The sequence below is a fragment of the Lissotriton helveticus genome, chromosome 4_1 (assembly GCF_964261635.1).
Source record: "Lissotriton helveticus chromosome 4_1, aLisHel1.1, whole genome shotgun sequence".
In the NCBI taxonomy this organism is placed as follows: domain Eukaryota; kingdom Metazoa; phylum Chordata; class Amphibia; order Caudata; family Salamandridae; genus Lissotriton; species Lissotriton helveticus.
This window is the reverse complement of record NC_136063.1, coordinates 1,025,824,630-1,025,846,516: the sequence shown is the minus strand read 5'-3', so window position 1 is coordinate 1,025,846,516 and position 21,887 is coordinate 1,025,824,630. Positions and strand designations below refer to the sequence as shown.

Here is a 21,887-nt window from a genome sequence, read left to right as displayed (position 1 = left end):
TAACGCTTGCATTGCTGCTTTTACTAAATAGTTGGTTCTGCTTAATCCCTAATGCTGTAGTTAAAATAAAGTAATGGGAATAGAGTAGAGATAAGTGGTATACAGTGGTATACAGTGCATTCTTTTATTCTTTGTTCTAAAACTGTTCTTTTTACTTTGCTATTAGCTCGTGTTTGGACCAATCAAGTACAATGTTGCTCCATCTTGGGTCCCGTAACTGTGCATGTATAGAAAATCTCCGAGTCCACAAGCCATGACATTGAATCAATGCCAGCAACAGACTTGCCTGAGAAACTCGTGAGAAACTCACCCTTCGACTTCTCAAAGGAAGCTCGGATGTACCTAAAGTTATACAATGTATTTGTTACTGAAACATCCATTGCTGGGTGGAATAAAATGCATGGGAAAATAAAGTTATGGGCGGGAAGATATTTTGCATTTTTGAATCAAGTGACATCATAACTGGTATGGTATGATGACCTCTCCTTGTCTTTTGACGAATCAAATTGAGGGAACACACACACTTGCAACATTGGGGGGTGGTACACTGCCCTGGAAAAGGGTATATCTAAGGTAGGCTTACCTAGTTAGATTGTCCGACTTGTCCGAGTAGCTGACCTGTCACTGACCCAACACACTCAATAGGTGATCGAGAGCAGAGGTGCTGGCGGAGCACTCTGTCAGAAGAATCGATAACCCAATCGGGGTTCTGGGAAGGAGTTTGATAACCCAATCGGGGATCTGTGGGAGAAGGTTCGATAACCCAATCAGGGTCCGTCTGTTAGCTGCACAGAGGGTTGCAATGCTGGTGTTGCACTTTAGCTGTGGGTGCCGGTCCTGGCCTGCGGTGGTCCTCTCCTGATCCAATTTGGTCCGTACTTATCCTGATTCTGGTCTACACCTTTCCTGTCCTGTTGGCGCCTGAACTATCGGGAGCCCTGTCCTTTACCCCAGCCCATGGCCCGGGTTGGTCTTCACACCATTCTACGTAAATATAAAGTTGCGTGGGTATGTTACTGTATTGTTTCCCTTTTCTTACCCTTCCTACGTTTCAATGCTTAAAGAAAGTCTCATAATATTTGCACATCATCTTGCTTTGATTATTTTCTTCCTAATTGAACAAGCTTTGATTGAATTGGTATGGACTCTAACATTTAAGAATTTACATAGATAAAGTGTTTTAACCTTTCCCGAGTCTGTGGTTATTTTATGAGTGCAAATGTTTATTTACTGCCTATTATGGTAACACCCTTGATCCCTTAGGACTCTAGGTACCGGTGACAAGGATTGGTAAGATAACTGGTATAGGTCCTTAATGGTTAAATAAAATTGCTGATTAGCGTTGGTTTACCTGTTCAAAGTGTGTACGTTTTATGGGCCCAGGTGAGAATGGTAAAACGAGCAGGTGAGCCCGCACTCTATCAATAGCTCACTGCGCTATACTAGGATTGTAACTTATGAACTGCAAGTAACAAAAGGATCTGTGTCAAAAGCAGTAGCCCAGTGAGCTATCCACATGCAATACACTTCTGTGATCAGCATAGTACACATTCAGCTCTCTCTTTAGCAGGAGCATTATTCACCAGAGTTTTATTGACATTTTTATTGTTCACTGAAAACTACTGGACACTCTAGGAACTCTGCAGCAGGTGATTTTAAACGCATACGTTATTTCTAAATGAGCGCCTGTTAAAGTCCTTCTCTTGGTGAGAGGAGAGACATGTGTGGTCACCGAGAGCCCCTGGGCACTAGAGGAAATGTATACTGCTCGTGTGCCGGCACACATGTTACAGGGAACATAGGATGTGTGTCATGTGCGTGATGTACTTCATGTGTAGACTATTTCCCTATTCACATCCTTTTTGAGAAGTCCGCCTGGTGGCAGATATGTCTGCCCCACTACCAGAGACCTCTCCAAATAGGCCTTTAGTAAAACAAAAATGTACCAACTCTAAAGTCCTAACTCCAGTAGTAAGAATCGCCAACCCTCATTTGAGGTGTGGACACTTATATGACTACATCTAGGTGCAATTCTACATATGGAAATGGTGAGTTCCATTCATGAGATCATTTACATCTAGTTGTAGGTATAGCTCTATATTTCAGAATATCCACACATGCAAACTTATCTTTGCTAACAGGGTGCAATATTTTTTTTTTCCATTAGTTTAAATTAAAGTTGCCTGCGCAGATCATTTACCTACCACCTTCTAAAAGGCTGCAACTTATTGCAGGTATCTGTGATATGAGAAAAACTGGCAGCGTCTTTCAAGGAGCTCTACAAAGTCCCATAATCGCAATTAAATGCATGAAAAATCGCTAATTGCGCTGTCCTTGAAAATGGCAATTTAGCAAGTGTAAAATAAGAAGGATCACAACCAGGTGATAATCATGAGTGCAAATCACACACTGCTGAAATTCAACAGAAACTTACTTAAACACACCCAGAATGCCCCTGAAAATTTCACAATGGCAGCGCTTTACCTGATGGCGAGGAGGATGAGGCTCCAGGCCGCAGCACACAGAATCAGAAGACTACAGGAGCGCATCTTCAGAGTCCGCATTACATTGCTAGGACAAACAGAAGAGGAGATATACGACAAGTATAGGCTCAACGCTGCAATGATCATTGATTTAATCAATGAATTGGATCCCATTTTGCAGCGCCAGACAAGTAGGACCAATGCAACACCCACACATGTGCAGGTCCTTTGTTGCCTGCACCTACTGGCGTCAGGCAGTTTTCAGGGAGTCAAAGCAGTAGCTGGAGGTATGTCTCAAAGCGCTCTTTCAAGTTTCTTTAAAGCATTCCTTAATTCCATGATCTCCCGGATCAACTCCCACATTAGGTTCCCCACAACCGCACATGACCTGACCAAGACCAAACAGGAATTTTATCAGATAGCCCGCTTCCCACAAGTCTTAGGTTGCATTGATTGCACCCATATAGCAATATGTCCCCTGCAGGTAGTGAATACATATATAGGAATAGGAAATGTTTTCATTCCCTAAACATACAGGTGGTATGCAATACGCAGCACATAATTACTAACATTGTGGCTCAATACCCAGGAAGCTCCCATGATTCCTATATATCCCGCCAGAGTGGCATACACACTCATCTTGTCAGGGCTGAATTTGGAGAGGGGCATCTGTTTGGTAAACATGTGTTATTTATTCTCACAGACATTGTACGTATGCCAATGCATTACCACCAATGACCCATTGCTTACTTCCATGTAGGTGATGGCGCATACACCTTGCGGAATTACATCATGACGCTGTACCTAAATCCTACAACCCCCAATCAGCAGAGGTACAATGCTGTGCATATCTCCAACCGGAACAAAATTGAGCACACGCTTGGGCTGTTGAAGAGCCGCTTCAGATGCCTACACAAAACAGGTGGAGCATTACAATACAAATCAGAATAATGCTGCAGGATAGTGGCTGTATTTGCCATATTACACAACATTGCCACAAGGGGAAGCATTCCTATAGAGGTATCTGACAGCGAGTCAGATGACGACCACCAGCAAGGGCCACACCGACGTACAGCACATGGGGCAGGCATAGCAGAAGGGCGCAGGAGACGCACAGAAATTACACATAATTATTTCTGAGGTGAGTAATGATGAGACAATACATGGCTCTTTCGATCAAAGTTTGTTTATCCCAAATTAAAATGATTTTAGTGTTGAAGCAGGTGCCTAGTAGCACATAAATAGCATTAATGAACAAAATAAATCTGGAAATTATATTATGACTTGAAAGTCAGACACAACTGTTGTCTTCGTCAATGGTTACATCACCATGTCTGAATGACTGTGGACATGCCAGTCTATCTCTTCCTCCCACGCACACCGAGATTCCTTTCGGCTGCTGCATCTTCATCCCTTATGTTGGCTACAGAGGGTGTACTGCTGAGAGTTTTGTGCCTTCCTGCAGTGGTGACAGGCATCAACAGACTGCTGAGGCTTGAGGCCTCTTCACTCCCATCATCGTCGCAGCAAGCATTTGTTCCACTGCATTTGTTACCTGGCCCAGTGCCTTGGCCACATCCCCACTCCAATGGGACATCTCAGTCTGCATTGTGACAGACCTACGTGCCAGCAGTGCAGTGTTGTTCTGTACTGAGGTGATAATTTTCATATGTATACCAAATGTCACTTGCATGCACCTTTCCTTGAGATGTGTTGGCCGCTCCAGAGATGTTCAGCTGCATCACCCCAACAACAGCTTCAGGCTGGAGTGTGGACTCCACCATGGCCATCCATGGGTGAGTTCCCAGTCTGTGTGGTTGTTCCCCCTCCTGTCTTCCTGGCTTCTTTCAACCTCTCGGGAATCCTTTCTTTGGCACGGCTGCGCAGGTCTTACCATCTCTTTTTTGGTCTTGCCTACGCAACGCCCATGCGCTGCATAGGGGAGGAGAGGACCTCATGTCATGGATGAAAAAACTTGTACACGTTGCATTGCTTTCTATTGCAACGTATGCACATTTGGCGATCTCCTCGCGGGAGGTAACAGCTGGCATATGGCAGCAATTATCACGGTGCCAGCAGCTCCCTCCTGCAAGTGAATCGCGCAGGGCCCCTCCTCTCTCCCCTCCCCCTGCTGCGAGGCACACGTGCTTGTTCCCCGAAGGTCATCGGTAGGTCAGGGTAGGCGTCAAGCCGCTCCCTTCAAGTCTCATGCAGTCAGCGTCCACACACTCTTGTGCACCAGCATCCAACGCTCAGGCCCCCCACGCTGTGCATGGCTTGGGTCAAGTACACCGCATTGATCTGCATCCGTCCAAGCAGCTTGCCAAATTGAGGGGTTGCGGTGTAGCTGGCGGTAAGTTGTGGCAAATAATGGAACTGTTGTGTGCTGGCTCACTCACAGCACCAAGAGAACAGCGAGTAATTCCACCGTAAAGTCGCAGGTGGGGGAAGAACCAGAGGGCACGTGCCTCTCAGTAGCGCCTGGCCTCAGACGCGGCCGAATAGCGGCTGCATGATGCGGGCGGCAATTTCTTTGCTGGGCAGCTTCTTTTTTCGGCAAGCTCACTCTGAGGACCCAGTAAACCGGGGTCTGCACTCAGAGGATGGCGTGTAGCGCAAGAGAAATGCCAAATTCTTGGGCAAAGAGACGGAGTGTCGCTAGAGCGCCTCCGCCATTGCGGCTGTTTTTTTTTTACATTCTATGTGCACTTTATTTTTGGCATTCACTTTACATCACGGTAACAGTCACACACCAAATGGCTGCAGACCTTCCCAGCAGCCTCCCACGTTACTACAGAGCGGTAGAAGGACTATGCGCCTAATCACACAACCACCCTCCCTCCACCTGATCCTAAGCATCACACACAGAAAGTAATCCCACAAAGTGCTACCCTCTGATCCGTAAAAAATACACACATACAAACATCGGAATGACGAGTGCTAGGTTACTGCCGCTCGTGGGCCTGCTGCTCGGGCCCCCTGGATCCGATACGTTCCGAAGCAAGTGGTGCACCATTTCGGCAGGAAATGCTCTGGTTTGCCCATCCCCTGCTGGATGCAATCACTGGTTCTACAGGGCTGAGTGCTTCTCCACTGGCTCAGTCAGCTCCTTGGCAACAGCCTCGTCCAGGAACCAGAACAGCTTCCCGGACTCGTGCCGCTGGCAAAGGGTTCTCTTCCTCTGTCTCTAGGATTCGCTTGACAATGGAGGCTTTGCTCTCGCCGACTGCCACAAATACCACAGTATGTGCTGCATTGAGAACTGGTAAAGTCATTGTTATCCGCTCCGGCGCTGGCTTTGGTGAATCACTGATAGCAGCAACTATTTTCTGTGTCTCCTGTAAAAGCGGGTGATCTGGAAAAAGGGAGTCAGTATGTCCATCTGGTCCCATACCCAAAATTAGGAGACCAAAGACCGTAATTTCTTGGCCAGAGAACTCCTTTTTTAGCTTCTTGCTGTAATCAGAGACAGCCTCTTCTACTGGCAGGGAGGGGTTAATCGTTAGCACCTGCTTTTCAGGGATGGAGATTTTGGGCAGGAGATGCATCCGGTACTGCCCGTACATGCTCTCAGGGTCCTCCAAGGGCACCCTACACTCGTCGCAGTATGCCAGCAGCCAGTGGGAGCAGGGTTGGGGGGTCCGCGCCACCTCGCGGCTCAGTATCTGCACCAGGCTGCCTCCGAGAGGCCGAGCGAGAAGCACCGGCCTGGCCCCAAGCCCCGGCATGGCTGGACTCTTAGCTAGAATGCGGGGCGGGCCCCAACAATGTCTTTTATGCACATTGAGAGTGCATATGACCCTGCTTCTACTATGGAATCTGTGCCCCGACCCTGCTTCTACTCTAATTCGTGCCCCGACCCATGGGATAAAAGCTCCAGTGTGCACGGTGTCTGCCACCCACCAGTGCCGAAAGCCTATGCGAGGCCTTCACGGATCCACCATCGCGGTGGGCGGCCTATGCGCCTCCCCTAAACCTCTTTCCACACACTGTCTGTCAGTCTACCACTTCCCGGTGCTGTGGGTTGCATCTCACCTGTACACGCGCTTGGTTCGCGGGCTTTGTCCGGTCCTGGTTCCTCGGTTTGGAACCTCTGCCCGGTCCGTGTTGCTGGGGTCATGGCCCCGGTCTGGGTAGCTTCAAGTGCAACCTCTGCCCGATCCTCGTGACCCGTTTAGCGCTATACCACCAGTCCTAGTTTCAGGCTCTCCCGCCCTGGTGAAAAGCAGAGTCCAGTAGTCCTTGCACCTGTCTCCCGCCCTGGTGAGAAGCAGAGTTGGCATCAGAGGTTCCAGAGAGCAGCTTTTGTTTAAGAGCATGGCTGAAGGTCGGGAACCAATGGGAACACATGCCAACGTTTCAGATGAGGTAAGGGGGAGATTTAAAAAACAAAAAATGAATAGGGAAAATGCTCCCGTCCTCCTGAATTCTGTTAAAGCAGAGGCAATTGCATGCAAGAGACAGACACAATTAACCACTTTTTTTGCTTAGAAAATCTGGAGTTTCCCGTCTGAATGAGGTCTGTTGACAAATATGGACGGTGAAACTTGGGTAAACATGTTAGAGCTTTTGTTTTTGACCATGAGCCCAGTGTTTTAAGTGAGCCGGGTCCTGCTGGTACACAGCAATGGCAGATCCAAAAAGCAGCTGCTAAGACGAGTTTCTATCGAACTCTCCGTTTCTGCCTCACCCTCAGGGTGAAAAAAAAATCACTGCAGCAGTGCCCCCCTTCACTACCTGTGATGTAACGGGGGTGGTGATGGACAGAGTCTTAGATGTGAACACTCAGGCAGTTTGGAATTACCTCTTTCTCGCAGATGGAAACATGAATGTTTGTGTGTGTGCGCGCGCGTGCCTGGGCGTGTGTGCCCATCTATGTAGTTGTGCATGCCTGTGTGTGTTTGCCTGTGAATGTGAATGCATTTGTGTGTGTGTGTGGGCGTGCATTCGTGTGTGTGCGGGCATCTGTGTGTGTGTGCTTGCCTATGTGTGTGTGCCTGTGTATGTGTACGCATCTGTGTGTGTGTGCGTACCTGGGCATATGTGCGCATCTGTGTGTGTCTGCATCAGTGTGTGTGTGTGCGTGCCTGGGTATGTGTGCGCATCTGTGTGTGTTTTCCTGTGTATGTGAAAGCATCTGTGTGTATGTGTGAGTGTGTTTGCCTGTGTATGTAAAAGCACCTGTGTATGTGTGCATGCCTATATATGTGTGCGCATCTGCATGTGTGTGCGTACATGGGCGTGTGTGTGCATGCCTGGGCGTGTGTGTGCATGCCTGGGCGTGTGTGCGTGTGCATCTGTGTGTGTGCGTATCTGGGCATGATGGCGCATCTATGTGCGTGCCTGGGCGTGTGTGCGCATCTATGTGCGTGCCTGGGCATGTGTGCGCACATCTGTGTGCGTGTGCATGCCTGTGTATGTGAAAGCATCTGTTTTTTATTATTTATTTATTTTTATTTTTTATTTATTTATAGGTTTTATCAAAGTAGCCATCACAGTGCAATCCAGCATCATGGCAAGGTCAACTGTGGTCCTTCCCACATACAATTTACAAACCAACAGAGAACTCCCCTTCTCCCATACCCTTCCCTCCCCAACAATCCCTACCCAGCATTTCGTATTCAAGTTGCAGGAATGGTCTATCATTCTATGATACGGAAGTCCGTGGTGCGATCGTGTATGAGTCCTGAGTGCAATGAATCAATTTCAGTCCCGTTGCAGAGGAGATGCACCCCCCACCACATATGCGAGCATTATCATACCATGTCTCACCTCCCACGTGCCTCCCCTCCAGCCTATCCGGCCAGCCTTCCGCCATCCAAATCCCACAGCTCCCGGCATGCACACTCCTCAATCATCTCGTACACTCTCATCCTGTTCCCCAACCACCTCATCTCCCCCCCCCCTGTCTCTCTGTAAGGTAAGCTATCCAGGGTCCCTAGATATCCCTCGGCCAAGACTTCATCGGGAGTTGTTCCGCATATATATGCAAGTATTCCTGCCAAGTACACATGTCTTGGATCCAGCTCTTGAATGTAGGTGCTCTCCCCCTACCCCACCTACAAGCAGCCTGACGGCGAGCCAATATGAATCCCAGAAGCAGGAGTTTGCGATGTGGTGTGTTAATGTCTCCCACCAATCCCAGCAGGGCTGTGACGGGCTGTAATGGCACGGGAGTACCCAACATGTCAGCCAGTCCCTTAGTGACCTCCTCCCAAAAGGTAGCCACCCGGGGGCACGTCCATGCAAGGTGCATGAAATCAGCCGGACTCCATCCATATCTCGAGCAGTTATCATTATCCCGAAGGCAGAGCTTATGGAGGCGCGCTGGCGTATGATATAGACGATGGAAGAATTTATAATGTATTAATCGTAGAATGCTACTCCCCGAAATTACGTCCGTTTGTAAACACGCCTGTTCCCATTGATCATCTGTGAGTGGAACTTCCAGATCACTATCCCAATCAGTTCTGGCCTTGACTATAGAGTCCGGGGGAGCCGATCGTACCCGTGCATATGGCATGGAGGTGACGTGTGCAGGGGCCTCTGATTGAAGTAGGAGGTGTAAAGAAGTGAACACTACCGGTTCCGCCGGGAACTCCGGCGTCTTGGCTCTTACGCTCTGCCTCAATCTGGTATAGAGAAAGAGATCCATAAAGGAACAAGGGGTCTCCCCAAAAAACTGATCTTTGGTACGGAATTTACCGTCCAGGTATAGGTCACCCCAAGTCACATAGTGTAATTTATCAAGTAGATTGTGACAGATCTTCTCAGTGGTGACAGGTAACAAGGGGCAGTGCTTTAGCGGGATTCTGGGAGAGTATAGCTGAGTCACCCCCTCGGCCTTAGCCAGCCAGTGCAGTGCTTTCACTGTGCAATCAACAGTAGTGGGGTCACTGTCCCGCTCCTTGAACGGTGCATACATATAGCCTGTGGGAGGGATCGGAGACATGTGGCCATCCTCCACAGCCAGTTGAGGCATATAAGGGGGGGGAACCAGTACACAGCGAAGTGTGCCTGGGCGCTGTAGTAGTACTGCTCGAAATCGGGTACATCAAAGCCCCCATATCGATACGGCAGGGAGAGAGTATTAAGCTTCAGGTGAGCCTGTTTACCCCCCCAGATAAGACAAATCAGTTGTGCACGCAAGGTTTTAAAGAAGTGTGCGCCCAGGTGGTAGGGTATGTTGATAAATGAGTAGAGAAATTTTGTAACTATTACCATTTTTATCAGGGAGATTCTCCCAGCCATCGAAAGGGGGAGTTTGAGCCAGGCCGCAACGTTATCAGTCACCTTGGTCATGGCCCGCCCATAATTAGTCCTCATCAGGGTTTCTTTATCCCTCATGATGTAGATCCCGAGGTATTTAAAGGCGTCACTTTCCCAGTGCAGGGGGTAGTCGAGGGGGTGCGGGATAGTGTGTTCGTCAGGGGAAAACCACGGATTTGCTCCAGTTAATTTGGACTCCCGCTATGGCCCCAAACTTGGTAATCTCCAGCAAAATCGGGTTGAGATTCTCCCGTGGTTTGTGAACGTATAGCGTGATGTCGTCCGCGTATAGTGACACCAGGACTTGCCTGGAGGGGTATATAAGACCGCAGTGATTGTGGTGCTGTCTCAGCTTAGCAGCAAGGGGTTCTACCGCAATGACAAAGAGGACAGGGGACAAGGGGCAACCTTGCCTCATCCCCCTTGTGATGGCGAAGGAGTCAGAGCGTGCCCCGTTAAGAAGCACTCTAGCACACGGCGTCGTATATAATAGGCGGATCAGGCAGAGGAAGGCTTCCGGCATTCCCATATAAGCCAGTGTACCCAGCACATAGTCCCATTCCACCGAATCAAACGCCTAGGTGGCGTCTAAAAAGACTGCCACCGTGTCACTCTTCGGGTCTATGTCCTGAATAATGGCAAGGAGGGTTCTCAGGTTATGTGTGGTGGCTCGGTTGGGTACAAAGCCCGATTGGTCCGGCAACACTAACCGCTCCAAAAGGAGATTCAATCGAGTTGCAAGGACTTTGGCTAGTATTTTCGTGTCGCTGTTGAGGAGTGATAGGGGACGGTAGGATTCACATCTGTCTGGGGGTTTCCCAGGCTTAAGTAGGGAGAGGATCTGCGCTTCCCTCATCGTGATGGGGAGAGTGCCGTCCTCCAGCGCTTCATAAAAAACAGCTTTGAGAATGGGCGCCAAGATAGTAACATACGTTTTATAAAATTCAATAGGGATGCCGTCCGACCCTGGGGCTTTACCTGACTTCATCCCCATTATTGCTTCAGTGATCTCATCTACCTCAAGATCCAGTGAGAGGAATTTGCGTTGCACGTCACCCAACCATGCTAAAGCGACATCTTCAAAGTAGGCTCCAAGATTTAGTGGTTGCCGCCTCTGGGTTGTGTATAGATTTTGGTAATACCCTGTCAGGGCAGCCATTTGATCCTGTAGGGACCGGCAAATAACATCCTGCTCATTTCTTAGTTCAGTGACATAGTTCCTGAACCTAGGTGGGCGAATCGCTCCTGCTAGGGACTTCCCTGGCCTGTCCCCCTCCCTGTATATTCTGGCCCTGCAATGCTTCCCCCGGAAGTTGCATTCCCGCTCAGCGGCTTCAGTGTATTCAGAGAGTTTCTCCATCTGGCGAGCATACAAGCCATGTGCATCCCCTGCGACAGCGATGTCCCGTCCAGCCCCTTCATCTCACCCTCAAGTGTGGTCAGAGTCCGTCTGAGGTCCCGCAAGATGCCCCCCCCCTTTGGAAATACACCAACCTCGTACCGTCACCTTGAAGGCTTCCCATACGGTGGTGAGGCTGGCTACAGAGCGATACAAAAGGGGATGATGGACGGAGCATTTGAGCAAATCAAACACTCACCCCCAGTCAACTGATCTGGGTTTAATCCATCAGCATTCTTTAGCCCACTCAGCCACCCCATTTCAGACATGGCTATATGCAAATCAGTCTGACCCTGTGCCTCATGGGAACAGTCCAGCCCGAACTGCCAAGCCATGTCTTCCATGGACCGGAAACAAGCATCCTGGCTACAGAGCCAGTATTTCTGGGGAAAAAATCTAGTATCTCCTGCTCCAGTTCAACCTTAAATACGGCACCTTGGAGGTGCATGGGATTCAGTCTCCAGCTAGCATAGGGGGCGAAATCTACTGGAGGTGTCACCCTGATCAAGACCGGGGAGTGATCCGAAAAGGTTTTGGCGAGGTGACTCGCCGCCTCCACCCAGTGTGTCATACCTTTGGAGATAAGGAGATAGTCTAATCTAGCCCAAGTGTTATGAAAAGTGGAGTGATGCGTCCCTTCCCGTATGGTCGGTGTAAAAAGCGCCACGTATCAATCAAATTATCCTGTAGGACAATGTCATGTAGCGTGCGTTGGGACATGGTGAAGTGAGTAGCTGTGGCCGAGGACCTGTCCATGTTGGGGTCAACTACAGTATTAAAATCCCCCCCATATCACCTGCCTGCACCCCAGTGTAAGCAGTTTGCTGCGCAGTGTGAGCAGAGTGTGCGTGTCATCGACATTTGGGCCATAATAGTTTGCAATGGCGATATCATGTGAATTGAGGCTGCCCCATATTAGGCAGTACCGTCCCTCGGGGTCTACCTCCCTCCCTCCCTCTACGAAATTGGTCCCTCGCTTAAATAGAATAGCCACTCCTCGAGAATAGTTGGAGTAAGTGGTAATGCTGCGATGTGAGGCCCATCTGGAGGCTAATTTAGGAGTGGTACCCTGAGCTATATGGGTCTCCTGAAGGAGAGTGATGTGAACCTGATGACAATCTAAATAGCCCAGTATTTGCCTACATTTCCATGGGTCGTTAAGGCCTCTTACGTTCCATGAGACAATGGTCAAAGCTGGTCTATCCGTGTGTGCGTCTCGCTCACCTACCATTCAGTACCTCATTCATGCATCCATGCTCAAACAACCGTCCACGCATTCCGTATCGCACCCCCCTCCCGCCTGCCAGTCCCCCCCACCCTCCAACACCCACTCCGGCACCCCAACAGGCCAGAAGAAAACCCCGTCCCCCCGTCCCCAGTACCCTTGCCCAACAGGGGCCAGTGTAACCCAAGATCCCGCAACATAGCCAAATGTAACTAGGGGAATGCCCTCAATTGGGAGCCACTAGGGGCTCCCGCCTTTACTACTCGTCCTCACTGTCGCACTCATCCGCGACCCCTCAATCACGAGGAGCCTGTATGACGGGACGGAGGCGAGAGACCAGGCAACGGAGCTGTGCCACCTTAACAAACATCAACAGTTATGCATCACCCATCTGCGGAGCGCCCATCTGTAGCCATGGGGCACCCTCTTGCAATAGTCAAGCCCCGATAATGTATCACCATCAGCCGGGTTCATAAAGCGGCGAGTGTGATCTTGAGCGCCTACGTATGGTTTCCTCCCTGGAGGCCGACCGCCTGTCGTGTTTGGGGTACTCCTCTGCTTGCTGCGGCTTGGTGAAAATGTGGGGCGCTCCTCGATGGTGGATCCGGAGTTTCGCAGGATAAAGCATGGCATACTGTATGCCGAGAGTTTGCAGCTTTTTTTGACCGCAACAAATTTGCGGCGAGCATCCTGTACCTGCTGGGTAAAGTCAGGGTAGAAGGACAGGGTGGTGTTTTCAAACCGTACTTCTCCCTTCTCGCGCGTCAATCGTAGCACAGTGTCTGGCTCTGTAATTCAGGAACCGCATTATCACCGGGCGAGGGGGGAGGCCCGGGGCAGGGCACTGCGCCAAGGATCTATGCGCCCATTCGATGACCATGTGAGCAGAGAAGGCCTCCTGTCCAAACAGCTCCACCAACAACTTTTCCATGAAGACTCCATTTTCCCTGTGTTGGTCGTCTCTGCCATGCCTAGCATGCGGACGTTGTTCCGCCGAGAGCGGGCCTCCAACTCCTCGTTCTTCTCTGCAATGACTTTGAGTAATTTATCCATTTGTAGCGTGTGTTGCCGGCTCGTTCCTGCACCATCTTCCAGGTCTGAAACCCTCTGTTCCACGTCCTTCAGCCTTTCCTCGTGATTGTCCAGCTTCACCCCCACTCCGTCCAATCTCGTGTTCATGGAGTCTATTCTGGCGTCAATGGATGTGAGGCTGCGTTGCACCCCGTTAGGATAGCCTTCCACTCCTCATCCCTGTTGTCCGGAGGGCCCTCTGCGCCCGGCGGCGTGGCAGCGTTGCTGGACGTTTTGCGGGTGTCAAAGGGCAATTTCGATTGCCGGGGTTCAGTTTTCCCCATGGTGTGCCAGGGGTTGTAGCCTGCAGGGGGGTGAATAGCTGGGAGCCCCTCACCGTCGGCTCCGGAGCAGTCCTCTCACTCTATGCAGCAGCGGGGCTGGGCACCCGAACTACTCTGCTGGTATGACCCGGTGGGTCGTGCTCAAAATGGCGGCTCTATGTCACTGGAGTGCCTAGTAGTCTCTCCTTGCTCCGCCCATGGCAGTCACCTTCCCAAGTAATGCGGGGGCTCTCACTATGGTAAATGATGAGCAGGGGGCGAAAGGCCAATGCACCAGAGGCAGCCCCTTCCCAGTCGGCGGGTATTGCTGATAGCGCCAGCTGTGTCCTCAGCATATCCTGGGTGTCTTAAAATGGCGGCTATCTCCGTGTTCGCGCACCTCCCGGCACCACAGGGGTCCCCCCCGTCTTCCCAGCTCGTTCGCAGTCTCCAGTACCCCCTCTCACCGCAGTGTATGGCATATGGAGCCTGCTGTGTGAAGCCCGGTCCTCAGGGTCAGCATAAGGGGCTTTATGCTTGTTTATCTCGGCGCCGTCCTTCTCCGTGTGCAGGGGGTCGTACCACTGTGGGGACAGCAGATTCAAAGATATCAGGTGCGTGGGAACGGTCCCCAGCATGCCACAGTCGTGAGCGTTAGGCCCCCAGTTGTGCAGGCAATCAGTTACCTCCCGTGTCCCCTGGCAGGGTACTGTGCGGCCTGTAAATCCCCGGCTTCACTTAGTGCGTGCTCCCCAGGCCGGTCCCCGGGACTGGTCCGTCGCACCCCGCCTCAGCAACAATCAGCGCGATGATGGTGAAAGCGGCGGTGCATTGCCACGAAACTTCACCAGTGTCCCCAGCGGACCTTCCGCTCTCGATCGGTGGGCTCAAGAAGCCAGTAGTGGATGGCAGGATAGGGTTGATGTTTAAGTTTTCGCCTGGCTCGGCGGGAGCTTTACACCAGGGCGGCCATCGTGGTCCAGCACCACCTAGCGCCCCCTCATGTGAAAGCATCTGTGTGTGTTTGCCTGTGTATGTGAAAGCATCTGTGTGCGTGTGCGTGCCTCTGTGTGTGCGTGCGCGTGCCTCTGTGTGTGTGTGTGTGCGTGTCCAGGCTGTTTCCCTCCAGCCTGAATTGTGTTTTAGGTCAGGCAGAGCTCAGTGTCATGGTTCATGCAAGGGACGAGCCGATGTCTGGCATTTTGTTATTTCCAAGCATGTTCCCTGTAGTGTCCTGCTGGACACGGCCTAGTTGTTCTACTGATGTAATCTACACTTTGCACCCACCCACCACTGGTGTCACGAGTCAGGTGACCCAGTCAATAAAGGGGGCGGAGCGCACAAGCTCTTGGCCATTCACTAGCCAACTATCCTGGTGTCTGTTATATCCATTCATCACCATAATGCGGGCCTAGGGCCCAACATTACACTGGCGACGAGGTGGCTGTACCCTGGCGTGCTACAGCCCAGGAAGAAGGGGGAGAGAATGATGCCTGCCTAAAGGCACCCCCCCTGCGATGGTCGGCGACGGCCGCTGAGAGGCCTGCGGAGAAAATGCCTAGCCCGAGCCTACTCGTCAAGGAGGAGGTGACTGGGAGCCCACCCCTCACCTCTCCAGCCCTGCCTAGTGCCGAGGAGGGCGCACACAGCCACAGCGGACCGACCGGAGCCCACCCGTGTCGGGCGCAACTGAGCCCCCACCGCGTGGAGACCGACGCGGTGCCTACCCGTGAGGCAGAAAGACCTGTAGGCCGGAGGTGAGCCCTCACGCTGAAAAGGCCCTCAGGGGTCACGTGAGCCAGAAGCGCCCCCCATTGACACTGTAGCGATAAGCGGAGCCCACCCGCTGTCAAGCGACAAACGTGGTCCCACCAGCGCATCACTGACACTGGAGCCGGCCAATACTCCCCCGTAGTGAAGCAGGGCCAGCGGAGCCCACCCGTGGCCTGCCTGCAGCGCCCACTGTCCTCCGCCGCGCAGCGCGTGTGGTGTGAAGCTGCGGCGGCGGGGTGAGTTGAACTGAAAAGAAAGGAGAAAGCGCCCGCAGCGGGTGGAGAGCTGCCGGGCGGAAACAGAGTGCAAGCGGAGCTCACCAGTTGTGGCAGGTATGGAGGTTATGGAGGCTGTCTGCAAGTGCCCCAAAGAACGCCCAGGCCAGCGAGAGCCCACCTCGCTGCACCCAGTCTGTGCCCGCACTGATCTCCCCCGCCTCGCAGCGTGAAAGCTGTGAAACTGCGGCAGCCGGGTGAGGGATTCTCAGAGGAGCGGCAGCAGCGTGCGAAGAGCTGCCGGGCACCAAGAGACCAAGCGGAGCCCACCCGCGAGCAAACACAAGAGCCCCAACCTCACCCGCCGAGCAGCGTGCAAATGTGAGGTGAGCTGCGGCGACGGGGTGAAAGTGGCAATGGCGGAAGGGCGCAGAGCCCAAGTACAATACTCAAAGCGGAGCCCAATCGCAAATGGCCGAAGCAGCGCCAGCACTGCTACGCTGCCCTAAAAAGGTGCAGCTTAGCAGCGTGGGGCAGAGCGCGGTAGTGCTGACTGTCCCTAACGTGGGTGCCCACCCCACAAGGAGGAACATTTCGAGAGATGCCCCACCTCTCTGTCTGGCATCACAAAGGAAGTGCCTGTGTCCTCCTGCCTCTCGGATGTACAAATAAAATAAAAGTACTTACCAGGCATCCTTGAGGCCTGTCCCAGCGCACCAGTGTAGCCAGAGTGGCTACAGCACCTCCTGCATCCACGCTGCACTGGCAGCTCCATCAGAGGGAACGGAGGAAAGCTCCAGAAAAGCACAAAACGACGTGGACTGTCATAAAAGCTATCCAACACTGCCACCTAGTGGCCAGTTCCGAGAACTGCAGGCTAAAAGGGACAAACAAGCCTTTAACAACCCAGGAAACACTGCAGCTAAGTAAAGCAGACTCCCAGCAGCGGATCACAGGCAGCGAAGCACCCATAGACAAAGCGCAAGAACACTGCCACGCCCGGGTGGCGCCTAGTGCAGCACGCATGTTGAGTAGCGCGACGACGCCAGCGAAAGTCACAGGAGCGGTGGCTTAACCCTGCGGACACAGAGATGCACCCGAAGAACGCAGACAAACGCGCGCCAAAGCAAAAGCATTGCAACAGAAAAGAACAGTGATCACGCAGATCACCGGAAGCATGAAGACTCACCAGGAGGACGCCGACCACCCAGTCTGGTCGCAAGAGAAGAAAGCCGACCACCCAGTCTGGTCACAAGGAAGGCAAAGCCGATTACCCAGTCTGGTCGCAAAGAAGAGGAAGCCGACCACACAGTCTGGTCGCAAGGAAGGCAAAGCCGACCACCCAGCCTGGTCGCGAGGAGAAAAAAGCCGACCACCCGGTCTGGTCGCAAGGAAGGCAAAGCCGAACACCCAGTCTGGTTGCAAGGAAGGCAAAGCCGACCACCCGGTCTGGTCGCAAAGAAAGAAAGCCGACCACCCGGTCTGGTCGCAAAGAAAGAAAGCAGACCACCCAGTCCGCTCGCAAAGATGAGAAAGCAGACCACCCAGTCTGGTCACAAGGAAGATAAAGCCAGATGACCGAACCACGTCGCGAGGAAGAAAAGAAAAGAAAAATGGAATTGAAGGGCATAGTGCCACTTGAAACAACAACGTCTAGGAAGATGGAAAACGAGTGGCACGAAGAAGAAATGGAAAGAAGAAAGGAGTCAAGTGGCATAACACCATCAGCAACAACAACCTCCAGGAAGATGAGGAGAGGTGTGGCAGGTCAACCCACAAACCAGAAGAAGAGGTGACACGCGCCACAACATCGAGCACAGTGACATACATGTCCAGGAGAACATCGGTGGCACAAGGAGAAGAACAGGCATCTACTTACAAGTCTTCTGACAACCCGTCAGCTGCAGGAATGAACAGGCTGGACCATTGACAACACCCACCTATGGGATAGAGCGGAAGTCTGGATGGGGAGAGCGCCCAGATGTCCTGGCAGGAAGAGAACTGACCACTCCACACCAGCCCGTGGATATCCAAGGGGCAAGGGCCTCAGGGACACCGGTGGCAGAGGGTCCCGACAAGAGAGATGGATCCATCGCCGTCTATACTGCACGTCCCGGGAAGAAGAGGAACTTGTGCGCAAAGGCAGGAGTCAAATAACCACTCTCCAGGTGAAGCTACGGACTTTGTGGTGACACTCTCATCGTCTCCTCCATTCACACGCAGACTGTGGAGTTGGAGCAACGCTGCGGAGAACACCCGGCCCAGTGGAAACCCGATGAAGAGGGCCTCCGGAATATCTTGTGGCAGAAGAATACCCGCGAGAGGGGCATCCTAGTGAGAAGGATGTCTTTCCACTACTCCCTCCTTTGCAAAGAGAAGCCACGCTGCCTACACTAAAGAAACCAGGACTGATTGGTAGAAAACAACATCCATCCAATCTACCATCTTGTCATCTGTTTGTCGCCACCACAAGAGTGAGGCTGCAAGTCCTGAAGAGCACGCCCACCGAGAACCAGAACGTCGAGCCCAAGAAAACTAACATTTCAGCGTCAAGCTCCTCTGGGGTCATCTAGCAAGCAGCTGAAGAGACTCCTTCTAAAGTTATGAGATTGCATATGTTGTGTTTTCCTCCCACAGGTTCGGACTTTGTTTTGTCTCAACTTTTATTAAAGTTTGGGTGAAATGTAGTGTCCTGCTGGACATGGTCTTGTTGTTCTACTGATGTAATCTACACTTTGCACCCACCCACCACTGGTGTCACGAGTCAGGTGACCCAGTCAATAAAGGGGGAGGAGCGCACGTGCTCTTGGCCATTCACTAGCCAACTATCCCGGTGTCTGTTGTATCCATTCATCACCATAATGCGGGCCTAGGGCCCAACATTACATTCCCCTGGTCAGAAATGTGAGCACAGTAGCACACACGTGTTTTGTAGAACAACTGTCACTATCCCTTGATTGCACCAGTGATCGGGATGGCTTGTAAAGTCATTCAGGCCACAATGCGGACTCTCGACACAATTTACTAGAAACAACTTAACGTTAACACCATTGACTAAGGCCGCCCTGTTTACTGCAAAGAAAGCGAGTATTTTAAACACCAGTGCATAATTACTAGCACATTACAACAGCTTTCAAATACCAACATACAAGTGTGATTAAACCCCATCTCTCTGCAGTAGACAACTCGCAACCAGCACACTTCCGCCATTGTGCCTCTCTGTACAGTGCATTGCAGACAGTACCACACTCAGAAAGGAGCCCTTTGTATGTTTCTTTGGAGGTGAAATCTATAAGAATGACAAACCACTGTGTAATTGCCACAAACGCGTCTCGTCTATGTCTCTTAGTGTGGCCTTAAGTACAAAAATATTAGCAGTATTTCAAGTTATAGAGATATTTTTAGGTGTGTCCTAAATAACTACCTAATGTCAGCATATTCTCAGACTCGAAGCTGATACTGCAAGCAAAACTTATTATGAGTCAAGAGTGACAGAAATATAAATCAAAGCACCAAAACAATAGAAGACAACATGGTAAGATTGAAAGAAGGCATATTTACAAGAAATGTAAGTGCCGAGCCTCCTTCATGTACATACAGATTAAAAAAACACATCTAAAAAAAACACCGAGTGTGAAAAAAGTCTAGAGACGTCCAACTCTGGTAGAAAGGCAAACAAAACCAGTTGTGGGTTGGCGCCATACCCAACCAATTTATGCAACAAAGTATAAAAGCCACTCAGTGCTTCCCCACGAATGTCTACAAATCCTAAAACATGTACAGTATTATTAATAAAAATCCACATTAAAATGTCTTGAAACCTCATGGGCATGTAGAGAAATGTGATAATCCCTGCACAATGTAGAGATGGCTAAATATCCTTGTGTCTAACTAATAGTAGTATTAGTAATGATGTAAACCCATAAAAGTACACAAACCAACTGACTGAAACAATGTTTGAAAAGCATTTTGGCCTATTTATTTCAGCCATAAACCATTTTATTGAAACTATACAATAACCATCACACTTTTAATATTTGCACGTACTATTTGTTCACACTGTGGTGAAGGCTACTGTGTGTAGGGCCAGGCACAAGTCCCTTGTTCCCATTATGCAAAGAAAGGAGTTAGCATAGAAAACTATCTAATCACACTATATCAGAACCCTGCAGTACAAAATGAAAAAATTCTATTTATTTTTTCATCATGATTCATCGCACTCTATCTAGACACGACCATTTGCCATCATCAACCACTGCTGGAAGGATATTGCAAGAGAGTACTAAATTCCACTAATTCCTCCACCTGTTTATTTTCCCCTTTTCGTTCATACCATTTTTTCTTTCCTTTTCCCTGTCTCTCCCTCCCGTCTCCTTCCCATTTCTTTATTGTTTTGACCTCCTATCTTCTCTTTTCCCTTGTCTCTACTCCTTACTATCTTCTTTACCGTTGTTCTTTTCCCTAACCGCCTTTCTCTCATTCTCTTATAACCCTCTCCCCTCCCGATTTTTGCCTTACACATTAAGCTCACTCCTGTTTCTCTTCTTCCTATCAGTAGCTTTCTACAAGCATTTGCAATGCAATAGTTCTTGCGTTTCTTAAAGTTACAGCTGTTGGCGTTAAAAATGACAATGTTTTTTACTTTAGCTTTTTAGACCAATAGCAATTGCGCTATGCAAATACATTTATGACACTACAAATAAAAAAACAAATGTAAATAACATTCTAATTTCCTAAGTCAACAGCTCAAACTTTTAGTAATGCGAGACCTATTGCATTGCAAATGCTTGTTTAATTTGTCAATGGAGCGGTGTGTGATCCCCGCAGCATTTACTTTATTTTGGATCCGGATCCAGATTTACCCTTTTTCTTGCTCAGGTACTTTCAGAGACAATTTGCCAAAAAGCTTGTCATGGCTGGTGACCACATCCTCAATTAGTGTCTCTATTTCCTTCTCTGAAAATGTCATGTTGCGCTTCATGGCTGCTTGGCTGTCCTCTGCTGTAGTTGCATCCATTTTGGACAAGTGACAGGTGTTGTTCATAGGTTTGCTTCCACTACTGATCAGCTCCTGCAGTCAGCTTCCTCCTCTCACTATGACTGTGCACTGAATGAGGCATGTGCTGACTGACTTCCTGGTTATGATGTCATCAGTAAGCATCAACCGCAATTAGCGATTGATGCATTTGCAATTAGCGATCTCGCTAATTGCGATATCGCAATTAGCGATTTCGCTTCTCGCGATATAGCAATTAGCGATTTCGCTACGTGTGATATGCAAATTGCAATTGCGATTTATTGTGAATTGCAAAATATTCGCAGAATTTTTGATGCATGGCTATTTTTGATTCCTTATTTGTGATTCCTTATTTTTCGCAAATAAGGAATCGCAATTTTCAGTTTTGATGCATGTGCCCGGAGGAGTATTCTATTTTCGTAACATTGGAAAATACTGATTACATTGAATTCAAGATGCACTAACTTCCCCATATAACAATTATACAACCTAAGGCTAGTTCTCATTAGTAAATTCCAGCTCTGCATCCAGCGTTCCCTCCTTCGATATTTTCGTTAGATGTTTTCCCCTTGGCTTTGATATAAATGAGAAATATAATTATAAACAATTAACCTATTTGACAATATATGATCAATTCTGTTTTCTCGATATATTATCCCCTCAATTCTCTAAACTTATTTAGAAAAAGAGCCTTATTTTGTAAGAAATGTATGAAGCTTGCAGGAAACACAAAACATTGCTGCCTCTCCATGTTCATATGATGAGATGTCTGCAGCACATGCTCTAACACTTGGAGTTAGCTTGAAAGAACGTGTGCTGCACACACCACACTTTCTTGAAAAGACTTTCTGTTGGAACAAGCACTTTCTGGTTGGCTCAGGCGATGCCCCAGCCATGCAAAATCTATCACTCCTGTCAGGGGCGGGTGATTACACACACTGTATAACTTGCGTTCACCCTTGGGTAGCTTAGCACTGAGTAGCCAAGCTTATCACAGAGGCAATAGGTAAAGCATTGACAAAGTGCTCAATCACGATAAATCCAATGAGCATCACAAAACAGAACTCACACGAGATGTATGTAAATAACGTTTGTATTTAAACACACACAATAATGAACACAACATGTATATCAGTATATCATGTATTTAAGGGCATAAATCACACTTGGAA

General features: G+C 49.8%; 1 pseudogene; it reads right to left on the bottom strand.

Moving 5' to 3' along the window:
• Positions 1–5,553: 5,553 nt before the first annotated feature.
• LOC144828102 (6-phosphogluconolactonase pseudogene) lies at positions 5,554–20,715 on the bottom strand (annotated as a pseudogene).
• Positions 20,716–21,887: the final 1,172 nt, after the last annotated feature.